This window comes from Atheta coriaria, unplaced genomic scaffold, assembly GCF_025399875.1.
Source record: "Atheta coriaria isolate IRGN ID8LTWV9N9 unplaced genomic scaffold, Caltech_Dcor_3.1 hic_scaffold_10_pilon, whole genome shotgun sequence".
NCBI classification, from domain to species: domain Eukaryota; kingdom Metazoa; phylum Arthropoda; class Insecta; order Coleoptera; family Staphylinidae; genus Dalotia; species Dalotia coriaria.
In genome coordinates, this window is record NW_027045452.1 from 8,754,821 (window position 1) to 8,770,775 (window position 15,955).

The following is a 15,955-nucleotide window of genomic DNA, read 5'->3' on the forward strand; positions in this document are numbered from 1 at the left end:
GGCAAAACGTTTGTGGTGCCGTGCCAATGCATTACACAACGATGGGCAACCCCAGCAACCCATTTCCGTCCGACGGTCAGAATGGTTCTTGCGAAATATTTGCGTTCCCACGATTTTGGATTTTTGAAAAACTGGACGCAAATAAAGTTACATTTTTAAAATAAAATTTTTATTTTTTTTAAATTTCCCGTTGCTAAATGAGAGTTTTAGTCACAAGATTGATTATGAGCGAGTATAGAAAGTGTTTAAAGTACTTTAGTCACGGCCGTGACTAAAATTTTTCATTTTTATAAGTATCAAGTTGCTAAATGAGAATTTTAGACATGAGATTGAGTAAGAGTGAGCATAGCAAGTGATTAAAGTACTTTAGTCACGGCCGTGACTAAAGTATAATTTTTTATGTTTAAAACCCGTAAAAAAAGTGGCACTTTAAAAGTGAAAGTAAAAAAACAAAATTTTAATTTTTATAAACAATTTTTAGTTATTTATTTATTTTAAATCCGAATGCTGTCCACCTGGTCAAGAAATAAAAATAAAAATAAACCCAGAAATAGAAGAAGTTGAAGGCCTGGATACCTGCATAAGTAAAAATGTAAAAATTGCACTTTCTTGCCGAAGCCATTGTGACCATCGAAGGCTATTCAGACTATTATTCAACTTGCGCCCGATTGTGTTGCGTGCACTACATTTAATACTTTTTGAGATGTTCGACGGTGAATAGAAGAGAAGGAATTTGATAAAATGCATGAGGAAGGTTTTAAATTTTGCATGCGTCGTGTGCTAAGTAAGGCGGAAAACGATCTCTTTGAATTTTTACATCTTGCATCTTTATGTAAACTGGAGTAATTGTGTTTTTTGTAGGTTTTACTTTTACTAGGGGTTTCTATTGGAAATACTATAGAAGAAAAAATAGATGTGGGAGATAGGAAGGCTTCAAGTTGCTGTTACGTATGAGTATTAGGATAAGTATAAGTAATTGCATTTTGGAGGTTTATAAACACGTGGAGAGAAAAATAAATAAAATTCTTGGAAATTTTTTTCGAAAATTTGATGAATAAATGACGATTGGATGATGATTGGTTGACGATTGACAATTTGAATGTCAATAGAGTTGCATAACTCAGGCATACACTGCATCTATCTATCTATATATATATAAAAATGAATTGCTGTTCGTTAGTCTCGCTAAAACTCGAGAACGGCTGAACGGATTTATCTTATCTTGGTCTTGAATTATTCGTGGAGGTCTAGGGAAAGTTTAAAAGGTGAGAAAAATTCGAATAATTGCCGGGAAAATCCTCAAAACAGCTCTTTTCTATAGAATAAAATTTGACATTGAGATTCAATCATAGTTATAGTTAAATAGTTGAATTCGAGATGGCGCGCTGTAGTGTATTATTGACAAAACTTTATATAATTAATTTCTTTAAATTATAATTGCTAATCTTATTGATAGAATTGACTCTTACTACGAGTATGTCCAGAACAAGAGAGTAAAAACGAATTACATTTTTATTAAACACTGCCGGAACGAAGTCGCGGGCAACAGCTAGTAAACAATAAAATTTTATGTTTATTCTTCTCTAAATTTATCTAAAACCGATTTTTTTATTTTTTACGTTTTTTCTTGCTAAAAATAATTTATTTTAGGAAACTGTGCTTGTGAACAATGTCGGGTGTCAAATATCTACTGTGGTTTAAAATTACCAACGTCACAAATGAATTTCCAGCAAAAAAGTTAAGAAAAACCTCAAACAACCAAAAATAAGATTTCCTGGTCCTAAAAAAAAAAACATTTAAAAATAAAATTCCTATTAGATAATTCTATTTTCCATTTTACGTAAAACTGGTTCTCACACTGCAACATTTACCCTTTTTGGCATTTTAACACTTGTCATTGCATTTTCCCACATCACATCTACCCATCTACCTATCTACCTGTACCAAAGGCATGTTAAATACCTTTTATATAAAACTGCGTCAAAATTTTGGGCAAAATGCGTTCGCCGTCACAATAATCATTATGAAAAGGGTTGGCCAAGCCGAAGACCTTTTCTCCGATGCAATCTCACGCTTTGCAATAACCTCAACTTGTTACACACAACGATATTTTTTTCTCTCTTAGAAAAGGTTCAAAATGCAGGTCGATGAAATGATAGAAGGGTTGCTCTGCGCCAACCACAACTACCTGCCTCAAAAAAAGGGTGAAGGGTGATTTCACTTTCATTTTCATTTTTGCGACCAATACTGTCGTTGAAAGGGAAATTTTACCCTTTAACCCTTCACGAACCCTTTCAATAGAGTACATAGTAACATTAACCGGATTAATATCGAGTTTTTTAGAAAAAGGGTGCGTAGGGAGTAAAAAAGAGTAAAGGAAGTCATAAAAAGTGTAATACAAACAAAACCTCATCCAATCAACGCCAAGTACCGTACATAAAGGGTGAAATAACCGAAAGGGTGAAACACCGTGCGTGATTGGTCGTGTCCCACCTTTGCATACTCCATACTCTAATTACTAACCAATCAAAACATGAAATTAATTTTTATATGTTTTTAACGAATTTTTCTGGAATCCCTACTAATATTATAAATGCGAATGTCCTGATGTTTGTTACACTTTCACCCAAAAACTACTTAACCGATCATCATGAAAATTTGTACACATATTCTTAGTGGTCCCCGAAAGGTTATAGGCTACTTTTTATTTAATAAAAAAAATTATTTATTAAATAAAATAAAGAAATTGTTTAGTCAATAATACCTCTGCATCTGGCTATTTGACTACTTTAACGCCATCTAGCATTCCAGCAATGAAGCTCAAACCTAAGTACTATAGTACCATCACACTGTATTATCACATTGTATTACCGACAGCTACGTCAACATCAAATCCAATTGACTACACTATGGAGACTGTACACTATACTTCCATAGACTATACTTTCAGCCATTTTAAACTTCCCGCCATTCTACTTCATTGTTACTTCTTCTGTGACTACAGACGCGTACGGAAGCAACTTCATTATTTTAGATATTCGCGAGCGAAGCCGTGGGTTAGAGCTAGTATTTTTATAATCCGCCATGTTTGTTCTCAAAAATCCTCTGGATTCTCGAATTTACTTAACCGCTCACCCTGGGTTTACTACACTTTGGACCCTTTACGATTAGTTCTCCCCTTCGGTGTCCCGAGGGAAAAAATGACCCTTTACGAATCGAACTGGACACACTACCATCGCCAGACATAGGGCTGATGCATCCCTCATCCACAACTACCCCTTGTGTCCAGTATGCGACTGCCAACTACAACTACCCCTTGATTCCTTGATTCGTTTACGCTCAACGGCGTTGCCAGAGTGCGCAGAGTGGTACATATGGGATGAGACGTGCGTGGATGGGGTGAACTATTATGGCTGCCGCAGGATTTTTACAAAAGACAAGGGGTTGGTTAATGGTAGAGAAAAAAGAGAAAATTTTTGGAGAAAAATTGTTCTTTTGGAGAAGAAAAACTGATTTTTAGAGAAAAATACGAATTTTCTGAAGAAAAAACATAAATTTTTGGAAAAAATGTCAAAATTTTTTGGAAAAAATATAAATTTTCAAAAATAATTACAAATTTTTACAAAAAAACACAAATATTTAGGAAAAAACCTAAATTTTTTGAAAAAAAATTGGATTTTTAGAGGAAAATACCAGTTTTTTGAAGAAAAACACAAATTTTTGAAAAAGAACTCAAATTTTAGCAAAAAAAAAACAAATTTTAACAAAAAAATAACAAATTTATGTCGAAAAAATCACAAATTTTTAGAAAAAAACGCAAAATTTTCAGAAAAAATGGCAAATTTTTAAATAAAGACAAAAAATTTTTTTAGAATAAATTTTAAAGAATTTAGAAAATTTTTTGAAAATAAAAAGAAAATTTTGGAAAAAAACGAATTTTCTCTCAAAAATTCAAATTTTTAGAAAAAAAAAATTGATTTTAACAGTAAAATAAACATGCGGTATGCGCATTACACAATTTACACCCTTTACCACACATATCCACCCTTTAACTACCCTTAACCATGCTCTACCGTTTCAACATCCGTTAAACTCCTGCCTGTTACCCTTTCCCGCTTGTTACCATCTTCCGCTACCATCTACCCTTAACACCACACACACGTGTAATCATATAAGCGTGCCTACGGTTTTTTACCTGGTCGCGTGCGCCATCCGCGACCGCTATAAAACGACTAATAAGCGGTTAACCACACGGCAGGCACCACTACCACCCTATAAACGCGCAGAAAAAAAACCCTCTCGCTTTCGTTCGTCTATAACTTAATCATGTAATGTTTTCCTTAACCCTTACAATGAATTTTTTACAAATTTTACCTGCCTCACACCCTTTTCCACCCTTTTACACCCCTTTACATACAATAAAGAGAAAAAAAAATATATTGGTGGTTAATTTTTATTGGGAAAGCAATAGAGTGGCGTGTGGCGTTATTTTTTTGTTGGTAGTTGTTAATCGTGCCCATTTGTTTGGTAATTTAAGGGTTGAAGGGTCGGGTTGAGGGTTAAAATCGATTGTAATCGATTAAAATGGAAACACATGGTGAAAGTGAGGGTGTAATTTGTTTTTTTGCCGAATCACCTGTTTAAGGGTTGAAATTATAATAAAACTACCCTTTTATGCGGTTACACGCTGTTTTGTTTGTTAATCTATTCATTAATTTACTCTACTCACCCTTTGAAGCGAATAATAAGCTGTTAATTGGTGTTGACGTTGAAATTTCCTGAAAAAAAAGAGAAAAAAAATTAAAAAATAAATTTAAGGGTAGTTTTTAGGTTACAAGTGTAATAAACCAATAATTGCATATAAATATATAAATAACTACCCTAATCGACACTTATTACCCTTTGTGCTTTTTTTTTCATCCCCGAATGCGTTTTTTGCGCAATTTAACCCGTCGCAGGTATAAACCGCAACCCACCGTACAAACCCTTTCGATTGACGTTTGCCCTTGCGCACAAAGCGCACAACAATACCACCTTGTATTGTTACCCCGTTTAAAAGGGTAGTTTCAACCCGTTTGTACTCAACGCAACGCGGAAGTGTCTCAACAATCGCTTCCTGTTGCTTTCTACCTGGAAAAGGGTTCAAAAGGGGTTGAAACACACAATGCGGATAATGATGGATTGCTTTGTGATGATAGCCATGCGATTATCGTCTGTTGGATAAATAATGAGAATTAGATATTTGGTAAATATCGATTCACCCCTTTTTGCACACACACAAAGAAAGAAAAACTTCAAAATAAACTAAATATTTCTGTTTTGAATGAGTCAACATGGCGGCCATTTTGTCATGTGGATGATACTCATAGTATCACAACATTTCACACCCTAGAAGTAAGATTAATGTGCGTCTGAGAAGTATTTTTACTATTTTCTCCATTATCTGCGTGTTTTTTACAAGCGCAATGGCCGCGTCCATCGAGGGTAGTTTCCTGTTCCTCGTTCCTCGTTTCCGATAAGAGTGCATCGTGTTCTGTGCATTGTGCACCCTCTCAACGTGCACGCGCCTTATGTCTTTATGTCTTCGGCTCGTGCCTTATACGCACTGCACTATTTTTAGCGGTTGGTTTTTTTCGTTTTTTAGGGAAACACTACAAGGGGACGACTTGTCTTGCAAGAGGGTTGTGCATGGCGTATATATCTTTGTTATAAACCTACCAGAAGTCAAAATAAGTAGTAAAGTCAATTTGGTTGTTCTATTATTACCGTGAATAGAATTATTTTTGTTTTCAAAACTAACTAAGGGTTGATTTTTAAATTTTTTTTAGGTAAAAAAATTAAAATAGATTTTAAACACTTTGTATAATGATAATTTGTGTGATCCCTCCCAAGACTCTCAGGAGTGGTCATCGATGTGATGTGACGTCACCACCCCCGCTGCAGCAAAGGGGATGAGATGGTTGCAAGGGTGCATTCCTGCCGAGTGGCCAGCGCGTCGATAACTGCTTCGATAGGCTGTGTTAGTCATCAATAAATGGCTTCACAAATATAAGGGTTGAAAAAAAGCAGAAAATTTTCTACTTTTTGGATGTTTTTACAAGTTTTTTTCATAAAAAAATTTTTTCGACAAATGTTCAGCTAATTTTGCACTTTAGTCACGCCCGTGAGTAAAATGCAACTTTTTGTATTACAAAACCGAGAAAAAAGTGAAATTTTAAAAGTGAAAGTAAAGAAAATAATTTATAAATAAACTAAAAAATAAAAAGACTCAAAAATGCGTTTTAAACAATAAAATTTGTTTTTTTTTTAATTTTTTTTTTGATAAATTTCCAAAATTTTAGAAAACAAATTAAATATTTCCTTTTTTCTCTCTGCCACGCGTCTGTAAGAATTTAAAATAACCACGAAATGTTCCTCCGGAAGGTATTTCCCTATTATTTCTTTAACAGTCAACCCTAAACAGTAAAACACGTGCCTCATTCCCATTAAAAAAGCGCGCGTCGTACGAAATACCTATCTAATCTGTCTAGTGCGACGCGATGAGACTCCCTTGTTCAGTTCAGTGAGCGTAGGTTTTAAGGGCTTTTTAACCTTTTTTTAGCGCGTGCCCAAAACAACCCCCTCGCGAGTTTTCATTCTTTAGACTTTAGACATCCACGGTGAATCGTGTATCGACTCGTATCGTCTAGTCTCGTGCTCATCAGCCTTCAAGGGGAGTTTTTTTCTTCCTTCTTATAAACGCGCTTCATTATTAAAACCCCAAATTTTCTCTTTTTCTAAAAAAATGTTAAACTGTTAAAACATCCACGTGCTTGTATTCTCATTCTTTATTTTTTATTGGCTTCTATTCTTACGATGTGTCTCGTGCCACAGATCACAGTTTTTTCTGTTGATATTTAGTGGTAGTTAGCTTTTTGGGGAAAAAAATCAAAAAGCTAAAAATGCAAAAATTTACAATCGCGGTGAAAGGTAAAAAAATGACCGTTGACCGGTACATCTGCTACAACTACAGCCACCCCGGGGGATAAATATTCATAAAAACGACCAAAGACCCTTCTGTGATTTTTTTTTTGCATTTTTAACTACCCTCAGAAAACGGTAAAAACACCGGGAGGGTAGTTTTATGCAAAAACATAATAAAATCGCATCGGACCAACTATCGATGGTGATTTTTGATTCAAAACAACCCCTAACGGACAAAATTTAAATTTTATTTAATTTTTCGGTTAATACCAACCCTCTAAATATCCTTTTGTTGGAGTTTTTGTCACAAAAACGCAAAATTTAACATTTTTTCAAAACCACCCTTAAATAAGTCCAAAAGTGGGTAATTATTTTAAATATGTACCTACTAGTAAAATTAACCCTCATCAAAATTATTGTCTATGGTTTTCTCAAACCGCCATTATGCAAAATGTTTTACTTTATTTTTGCAGCTTTCAATACAAAAAATTTTTTGTACTTTAGTTCCGGTCATGCGGTCTTTAAATACCGAAACGCAGAATACAAGATATTATTTTACCAAATTCAGGCGCACCTTTGGCTCGAGCTACGCTTAAATCAAACAAAATTGGCGCACACACCCCCAAAGTCTTCGAAAACGAAAAAGAAAAAACTTAAACGATTCCTCGGAAAAGAACCGCCTCGATGGATAATAATAAAATAATAGCTATGCTATGCTTCCGAGATTAAGTTTCCAAGCGCGCAAACAAGACCGTCACATCGTTGATCACCAAAACGTATAATTTGGCACAAGCCGCACACGTTGTTTTGCAAAAAAATCACTTCCTTTATATTTTTACTTCCGAAATGTTTCCGAAAAACAAAAAAACCACGCAGATGTCTTTAGTAAAAGTGTATGTAGTTTAATTACTAGGTTATGAGATGTGCTGGGAATGTAAAATGTGATCATTTAAAATTAATATGAGTAGAACGCCAAATGTCACCGCACGCGATTTTCTAATAATAAATATACAGTGTGTCTGTATGCGTAAAATTACAATTAGTTGAAAATAAAGTGGAGATATAATAAACACACTGTATATGTGTATTGCGTTTAATCATGCAATGAGCGGAGGCTATGTCAGGGGTGGGATGCGTGGGAGACGGTCGCAAAAGGGGGAATTAAACCCGAAAATGCAATAAAGGGATAAATAATAAATTCCCTGCTTTGCTCCGAATGTTGGACATCCCTTCGCTTTTCCCTCAATGTCGCTTACTGCCATTTATTATAAAAGTAACCCTTAAATGAAGAGACACATGGCGGCCATTTTGAATTGTCTTATTATTGATCTTCTAATTCTAACCAAACAAAACAATTAAAAAGTAATATTATTACATTTACTATTAATGTCGGCCATGTTTTTTTGTATGTCATGTGTTTCGAGTGCGTTTTGCATTCTTTTTTCTGTGGATAAAGTGCCGGCTGCAAACCGTTGCGCGTTTCCTTTGTGTGTTGAGAATTGCGAGACCAGCGGTCAGACATCCATGCTATCATCCCCGTTGCGCTGGTCGGGGGTCGCGGGGACGGTCACCGCGCGCGCCATTTCGGGTGTCGGGTCCGGCCCGTCCGGCAATAAATTACCAAAGGCAGCAGCAGCAAAAGAGGGTGTTGTGCAAGTTGCACAGTGACGCACCACTTGCAACCCAACTGTTTCGCATCCCTTAACGAAAATTTACTCATTTTCACAAAAATCTACAGATTACTATCATCGAAAACTATCGCTAGGGTTAAAATAAATTTTGTTTTTTTTTTGCCGATATTTTTGCAAAAATTTCATAGAAAAACACATAAAATTTTATATTTTTGCATTTTTTGAATGAATTTCACTTTCTATGGTTACAAAACAAAATTTTTGAATGAACCAGGAAATAGTTTCGTGTTTCACTTAAGTTTTATTTACCGCAGGCAAACAATAACCTCAAAAACCGCATTTTAAAACGATCGAATTGCATTTTCAGTTTTATTTGGATTTTGATTTTTTGTTGCAAAAACGTTTTTCGCTTGAATATACTCGGAATTTTTTGCATTCATACGTAAATATGCATCACACATTAACGCCCCGTTGATAGCTTGTAATAACACCCTTCCGACGCGCTTCCGACGTAATTATGCAACGATAATAATCGTAATGTCCGCACGATTCATATTCACATTCAGTCGCAATTGCCGCGCGACATTTCAGCCCTAAACGTCAAAAATTCACCCTCAGAATTCGCACACAAATAAAAAAAAAGAAAAGCAAGTACAGTACATTCGCTGGCGTTGCTTATGCTTATGCTTAAAGCCCTCATTTGCTTATTGAAATTATTCCATTATTCGCCGCTTTGTGCGGGGTAGAGTCTCCATTCACGGACGCGAAACAAATCGAAAGTGTTCCATTTTTCCAACGAGTATTTTCCACGTTGCGAGTGTGTTTCGTTTCGCGTCTCGCATTTCGACTCTCTCGCAATTGCCCTTATTGGGGTTATTCTCTTTTGGGGTGTTTTTCGGGGTTCACCGAATCGTTTGCATTTCTGCATTATGCGGGAATTGAATAAATCCGATCGGAACGCGCGCATCATAAAGCGCGTTTCATTCAAATTCGTTAAACGTTCGCATTTTATTCAAGCGGCATGAAAAAGAAACGTGTTTGATGTTGGAAATATTTTCTCATAAATGATTATCACGAAAAATACGAAAATTACGAAAAAAATCACGTAGGCGACGAAATATTGTGTTTACATCATATAAAAATGTTAAATTTTTATTATTACATAAAATACCAGCATTTCTGGTTGATTTGACACGCCCATGATTATAATACAACCATTTTTATCATTAGTAATGATTTCCATTCATTTTGTTCCTTTCATCAAGAAAAAAACGAGAAAAAGTTGAAGTACTTCCCCCGTATAATAAAAACGCAATTAATTGATAAACAATGTGCAATACAATTCAAACACAATACAAAATGAGCACATTATAAAGCAATAAAAAGAATTAATGTTAAAAACCACCCCTGCGCCCGTATAATTAAAAACAAAAGCAAAAATCTTTTCTTTGCTTGAATTTTGTTAAAGTTTTGAATTTTTTGAGATTTCTGTACGTTTAAAAGTATTGCAAACACATGTTTCGTCAACCCAAACGTCTCTTACGGGTTGGGGGGTGTTTAACCCATATCCTTGTTTGCATACACGTCCCATCTCGAGCAAATTAGCTCGATGGGGCCGTTTCCTGAAACGTCGAAAGCCTCAACTCATTAATCACACGATCGGCGTGTTTCTTATGCTTTGAAAATTCAAAAATTCAAAAATTCCACAAATGGTTCCCATTTGGTTCTTGTAACTACGAAAACAAGCGGAAGTAGAACTAAAATTTAAGCGTAGTGGGAACAAAAACCGTTAAAACTACAAAATAAAATAAAATAAAATAAAAATCAATATTTTAAAACTTAAAATCTAATTTTATTTTGACAGTTTTTACTTCGTCCGGAAAGATAACAACTCAATCAAATGCATCACCTGGAAGTGTGCCAAAGATATTGCAACGTGCAACTTTATTTTTTACGAGGGTTTTCGTTATCTATAGGGGTTGCTGTGTCTTCACCTGTTCTCCTCGGTTTTTCACCTTGTGATTTCTTCATCATTATACAATAATAAATTGTTGAAAAAAAATCGTTTTTTTTTCTTTCGTTGCGCATAATCGCCTTACGCTGTACGCTAGCACTGCGTCTGTAAGTGCTCCTCATTAAATCATTGAATTTATGTCATTAAAATCGAGCGTGGAGAAAATACGAAACATTATATACTTTCTGATTCCCGTCGCTGCTTTTCACAAGGTATTAATATAACATTCTTATTAAAAATTCTCTCTTTCAACGCGCGCCTTCGCCGTCGTCTGGCTTTTATTTTTTATCTCGGAAAGAAGTTGAATATTTTTCGCATGCTCGGCACTAATTATTATCGAGGAGGAAGCTCGCGCGCGCGAGAGATGGTCGACGAAGCAGAAGACGTTCCGTTCCACACACACACAGCACAAATAAGCAAGTTTCCTTCGCAGGAGGAGAAAAGACACAGCGTTGATGTTCAGGCGCGTGTACTACCTGCCGAATCATAAACTCACCCCTCGGTGCGCTCCAGAGATTTTTTCGGGAGAGACGCGTAGGTATTAAAAAACGACAAAGTCAGCCTCACAGAAAGTGCAAGAAAGGAATTGTAAGCTGAATATTTCTAATATACTCTCCTCAGCAGAATCAAAATTACCGCCACAACAACGAGCGTTTTACGTGGAAAATAATATTAAATTTCTCTCAAACTCAAACTCAAAAAAATCTAAACTAAGTAAAAATAAATTGGAAGTGGCAAGTCATCGATGAACAACATGTGTGTTGAATTTTTCGTTAATGTCGGATGTGTTTCGATATTTTTCGGATTTCGAATCGTTAACAGTTTCCAACGTTTTGGAGTGTTGAAAACGTGCGTCCGTAAACGTTTTTGAATGACACTCCAGGGATTCACTTCCTAAGCGAAATTTTTTCGATTTTAACGCTTCCGCAATCAAAAAACAATCAAATTAAACATATTCTAACCTCAAAATATTTTTTTATTTCTTTTTTGTATTTTGTGTTCATTTGAGAAAAGAGCAACCAATTTCTTGGAAAACGTCAAAATTTTGCACAATACCCACACGCAAGACGCAAATAATAATAGAAGACGAAGCGTAGAGAAATGGCACTCGATATATTTTTACGTAACTCTACCTACATCCACCCAGGAAGGTCCAGAAAGAGTCGATTTCGACCTGGGCGCAATGCACAACAATACAAACCGAAAAAATATCTACGAAGCGGAGAGAAAAAAAACACAACAAATTTCTATTATATTCATAGATCCATAGAAAAACAGAAAAACTTCCCACTCACAAGCGGAGATTATTTATTAAAAGGACGACTTATTGAATATAATCCATCAATGATTATACTAAATGTTTAAATATGTCCAAAATGTGTTTAAATGTATTTTTTCGCTGTGAATTTTTATAAACACTCTGTATAATGATGGGAATTTGTTCTGAGGTCGACTATTGACCATATTTGATTTGACTCGATTAGTGATCGAGCACAAAACTCAACCTGAAGCAACAAATTTATTACGGTTGGGCTTTTCGCCAGCGCAACTATTGTAAAAAAATGTCTAAAGGTGCAAAAACTTAAAATATCACCTGATATAATCGTATTAAAAATTCTCAACTACAAGTTGAATAAAAAAAATTTAAACTTCCGCTGAAATTTTTTGATTTCTCGATGTTTAGAAGAAATTTTGAAAATTCGAAATTTTTGGTTTTATTTTGTTATAACAGACCATAACGCCACAACTAGAGCAATCCGTTGTAAACGTGCATGTGTTATGCAAATTCCAGACGCTGGAGGAAAAAGTTTGCGACTTGTGTCGGGTTGTAAATTATGATTTGTTTCGTAGAAACGCGCACCGCACACCCGAAAACACACAATTGCGAGCTGCGTAGGTCAAAGGAATCTAAAGAAGCCAAAGAAACCGAACCGGAGCACCATTTCCAAAACGTAAATATGCAAATTGTGGAATTTTAGTGGAGTGGTAATTGTCGGCTTGTAAATGGAGCAGACAATCTGCACAAAGCGACACGAATTGTTGGCGCAGGTAGAAAATATTCCAAACGTTTACCGAACCAGTGCATAAAATGTTATATTGTGCAATTTTATCACTGCACTTTTGCACAACTTTCGTATTTTTGGGTCTATTGCCTGAAAATTTTGCAAAATTTACATTTTATTAACCAATGTATAAATTTGTGACCTGGTTATTTTTTTATTGTCTATTGGCGGGTGTAAATTTTTAGTTTTACAAGCAGAAATCACGTTTTTAACAGTTTCGAAGAAACTTTCACGTTTTATGAGTGGTATTATCCACAACTTTTCGTTAAAAAGTTAAAACAGCAAACGTTATAAACGAAATTGTCAAATATCAATTGTTTTAGGTTAATTTTAACATAGGCAACACGTGATACACATAAATTACATAATACAATGTCTAGGTTAAGTTTTGTACGGTTTTTCTTACCTCTTCACAGATTTATCACAATTCTTGTCTTTAAAACCCTCCCACTGATGCTGCGTGACACAAAGCATCGAAAAATGTGAGTTGTGCAGTTGCATGTTGACCAAAAGTAAATTATGACCTCCGGCTTGCCTCAAAAGCATCAAAAACGAGGTTTGCACAAAAAAACCCGGTGTGCGGTTGGTCGTTTATAACCCTAGCATTTAGAATCAATTGACAGGCGCAGCTTTGATAGTGATTTCGTACCCGTTCAGCCTACAATGATGACCATTGTCCGAGACTTTTGTAAGGCAATGATCTATTTCGACTTTTGGAGCATGAAAACGCAACCAGTTGAACACCGGTAGTCGTGCTACTGATGACCGTTACTAACGCAAACATCTTTTTAGATATTTTTCCATTAATTTCGGTGACATTCAAGAGTTTAGTTGTGTTTTTGTGAAAAGGCAACCAGTGCGTTAATGATGTTGCACATTTTCATGTTGAATATTCTAAAGTGGGCACCATACGTGCCCATCACAAGAGATAACCTCACATAATATTAATGATGTTGCTAAAGAAGAAAACTGTCAAGGAAAACAAACTGTTTATATGAATTAAATGTAATGTAAGTAGATGTACTCGATGGCGGCCATTTTATAATTCCCCTTTCTATTTTAACCCTTCATAACTCCGCAACCCTTTTATTAACACCAACGTGGATTGGTGATGTGGTGTACTTTCATGTGATTCGTTAATTTAACCCTTTTTATGTTTTTTAATTTCGCAAAGCGTCAGTTGGTAATTTTGAATTATTTCAATTTTCAGGCGTAATTTATAGACCCGCTGGTGTGTTACGGGTTAAACAACGTGAATTCCAACCAGTTTGACGTGTTTCATCGTTTGTGGATTTCCGAAAAGCAGGAAAAGCGCCCCAGAAACGAGCGAAGCGAAATTACATTAACGTATGGTTTATATCAGCACACATCTGCCGTTTTTCGAGCGTTTGGTGGCGCGCACCCGGGTGCATTTCGGTTTTCGCCCTCAAAAGCAACCAATACAACCCCCGCATCATTCACAAACACTTTTTGTGACGCAATTTCGAAGAATTTTTGAAGAAATTCGACAATTTCAACAATTTCACATTTTTTTGCATGTATAACTGGTTGCATATCAACATAACCCTAAAATTTGGTTAATTTTTAGAATAAAAACATGCAAAATTTAAAAATTTAAAAGATTGCGTTGTTTGGATACTAGTTACATGCTTCAACACTTTGCAAATCTATAAGTCTTTAAAATACACGTAAAACGTAATCTCTTCTCGGATCAGTGGCGGTGTCGGCGTCTAATATCTACTAATCCGTAGGTATTCAATGCACAGCTTGTTTCCAAAGTTTGCAAACATGTAATACGCACGCATATGAAACCCTTTCAAGGGTGCTGATGATCACCGGTGATATTGTGTGTTTTCAACATAACACAACACAAAAAGTATCTCTTCTTCTTCTACGAGAGATGAAGTGGATATTCTTCGACTTCAGGGAACTGCTACTTTGCTTTTTGTGAAGTGTCTGTGGAGTGTAATCAAGCGCACCGACAAAGAGACACAATATTTTGCAATAATTCGCAAATAAGACGATTCTATTGACCCCAGGTGGACAAAACAGGACACAAAAATGTTTAGACTGCAAGTTTCGAGTTTAGATGTAGGTAGATGTATAGTATGGACACTTGTTGCTCACGGAAGCAACATATGTGAGTACGTGCCGAGGAAGTGATTCTCTCGACGCCGACGCCGCAACGCGGGACGGCTTTGTGCGTCTCTCGGCGGATTCAACATGTGCAAACAGCCTGAAAGTCGCTGCGTATAAAGCCATAAATATCAAATCGTGCGCTGGCAAATCTCTGGCGAATTTCTTAACCCGAATAAAAAACTGCTTCACACACAATAGAAATAGAAACTCATGAATTACGCTTGACTTCGTATCAATACCAATATCACACCGTACACCTACGAAAATATTTTCGATTTTCTACGGTGTGTGATGATCCGTGTTTAAAAAAACGTTTGAAAGGATTGCCGACAAGATATCCGTCGATCTTTGCGTGTGTACCGCGCCTACCGCTTAGCGTTTTGTGGTTGCGGATCGTTGCGGATGTTTTACACGCACCTCACGCTTACACAATGCGCTGCATTCAGCGCATTCATGGATTAACCCTTACATTAGCCGCCGTGGGCATTGAGACGCCCGAAAACGGGTGCTAAATGCGGTATAAACGCTTCTAAATGCGTGTTTTCTTGTTGTGATTCTTTTGTGCAATCGTTTTTGCACTGCGGTGAATCTCAATAGGAACATTAGTAAAATTGTAAATAGTTGTAGTAAATATTAAATAAAACTTACTTTTATACGTAGAAAGTGATTGCGTCGGACATTTTGATGCACAGATTGTCTTTACACGGATATATTCGAGTTAAAACACGTTTATTCACGATTGAAGATTGTTTAATACTGGTTTTTGATATGTTTTGCACTGTGTTGTTTGTTTGAAGTCTTTTTTGTTGATTGAGAGATAGTGAGTGATTTTTATGCTGTAAACAGCATGCTAGCGACATCTGGCGGAGTGTAAGTACACTAAATTAATTTAATTTGAAATTTAAACAGTTTTTAATTGTTATGACACACAAAACCGTGTCAAATAGTAATAATTTAATTGATTTATCATTTAAATAGTATATTTTAGACCTTTTTGTTTATTTCTAATGTAATTATACAAATATTATGATAAATTTTTGGTTTTACTTTGCTGTATACTTGGTTGCCTATAGAAGACCCGCGTTATTTAATTTAGATGATTTATTTGGGACCAACTAGAATGTTGAGGTCAATTGCACGGCAAT

General features: G+C 35.7%; 1 protein-coding gene across 3 annotated transcripts in view; it reads right to left on the bottom strand.

The window, feature by feature from the left end:
* LOC135801091 (protein krueppel-like) overlaps window positions 1–15,612 on the bottom strand; it is a 47,907-nt gene extending 32,295 nt beyond the window's left edge. For all 3 annotated transcript variants that reach the window (XR_010550294.1, XR_010550293.1, XM_065314458.1), the window contains exons 1-2: window positions 15,459–15,612; window positions 4,730–4,778 (exon numbers count right to left, since the gene is read on the bottom strand). The gene's annotated coding sequence lies outside the window, so the exon portion shown is untranslated. The remainder of the gene's footprint in view (window positions 1–4,729; window positions 4,779–15,458) is intronic.
* Between the last annotated feature and the right edge of the window lie 343 nt (window positions 15,613–15,955).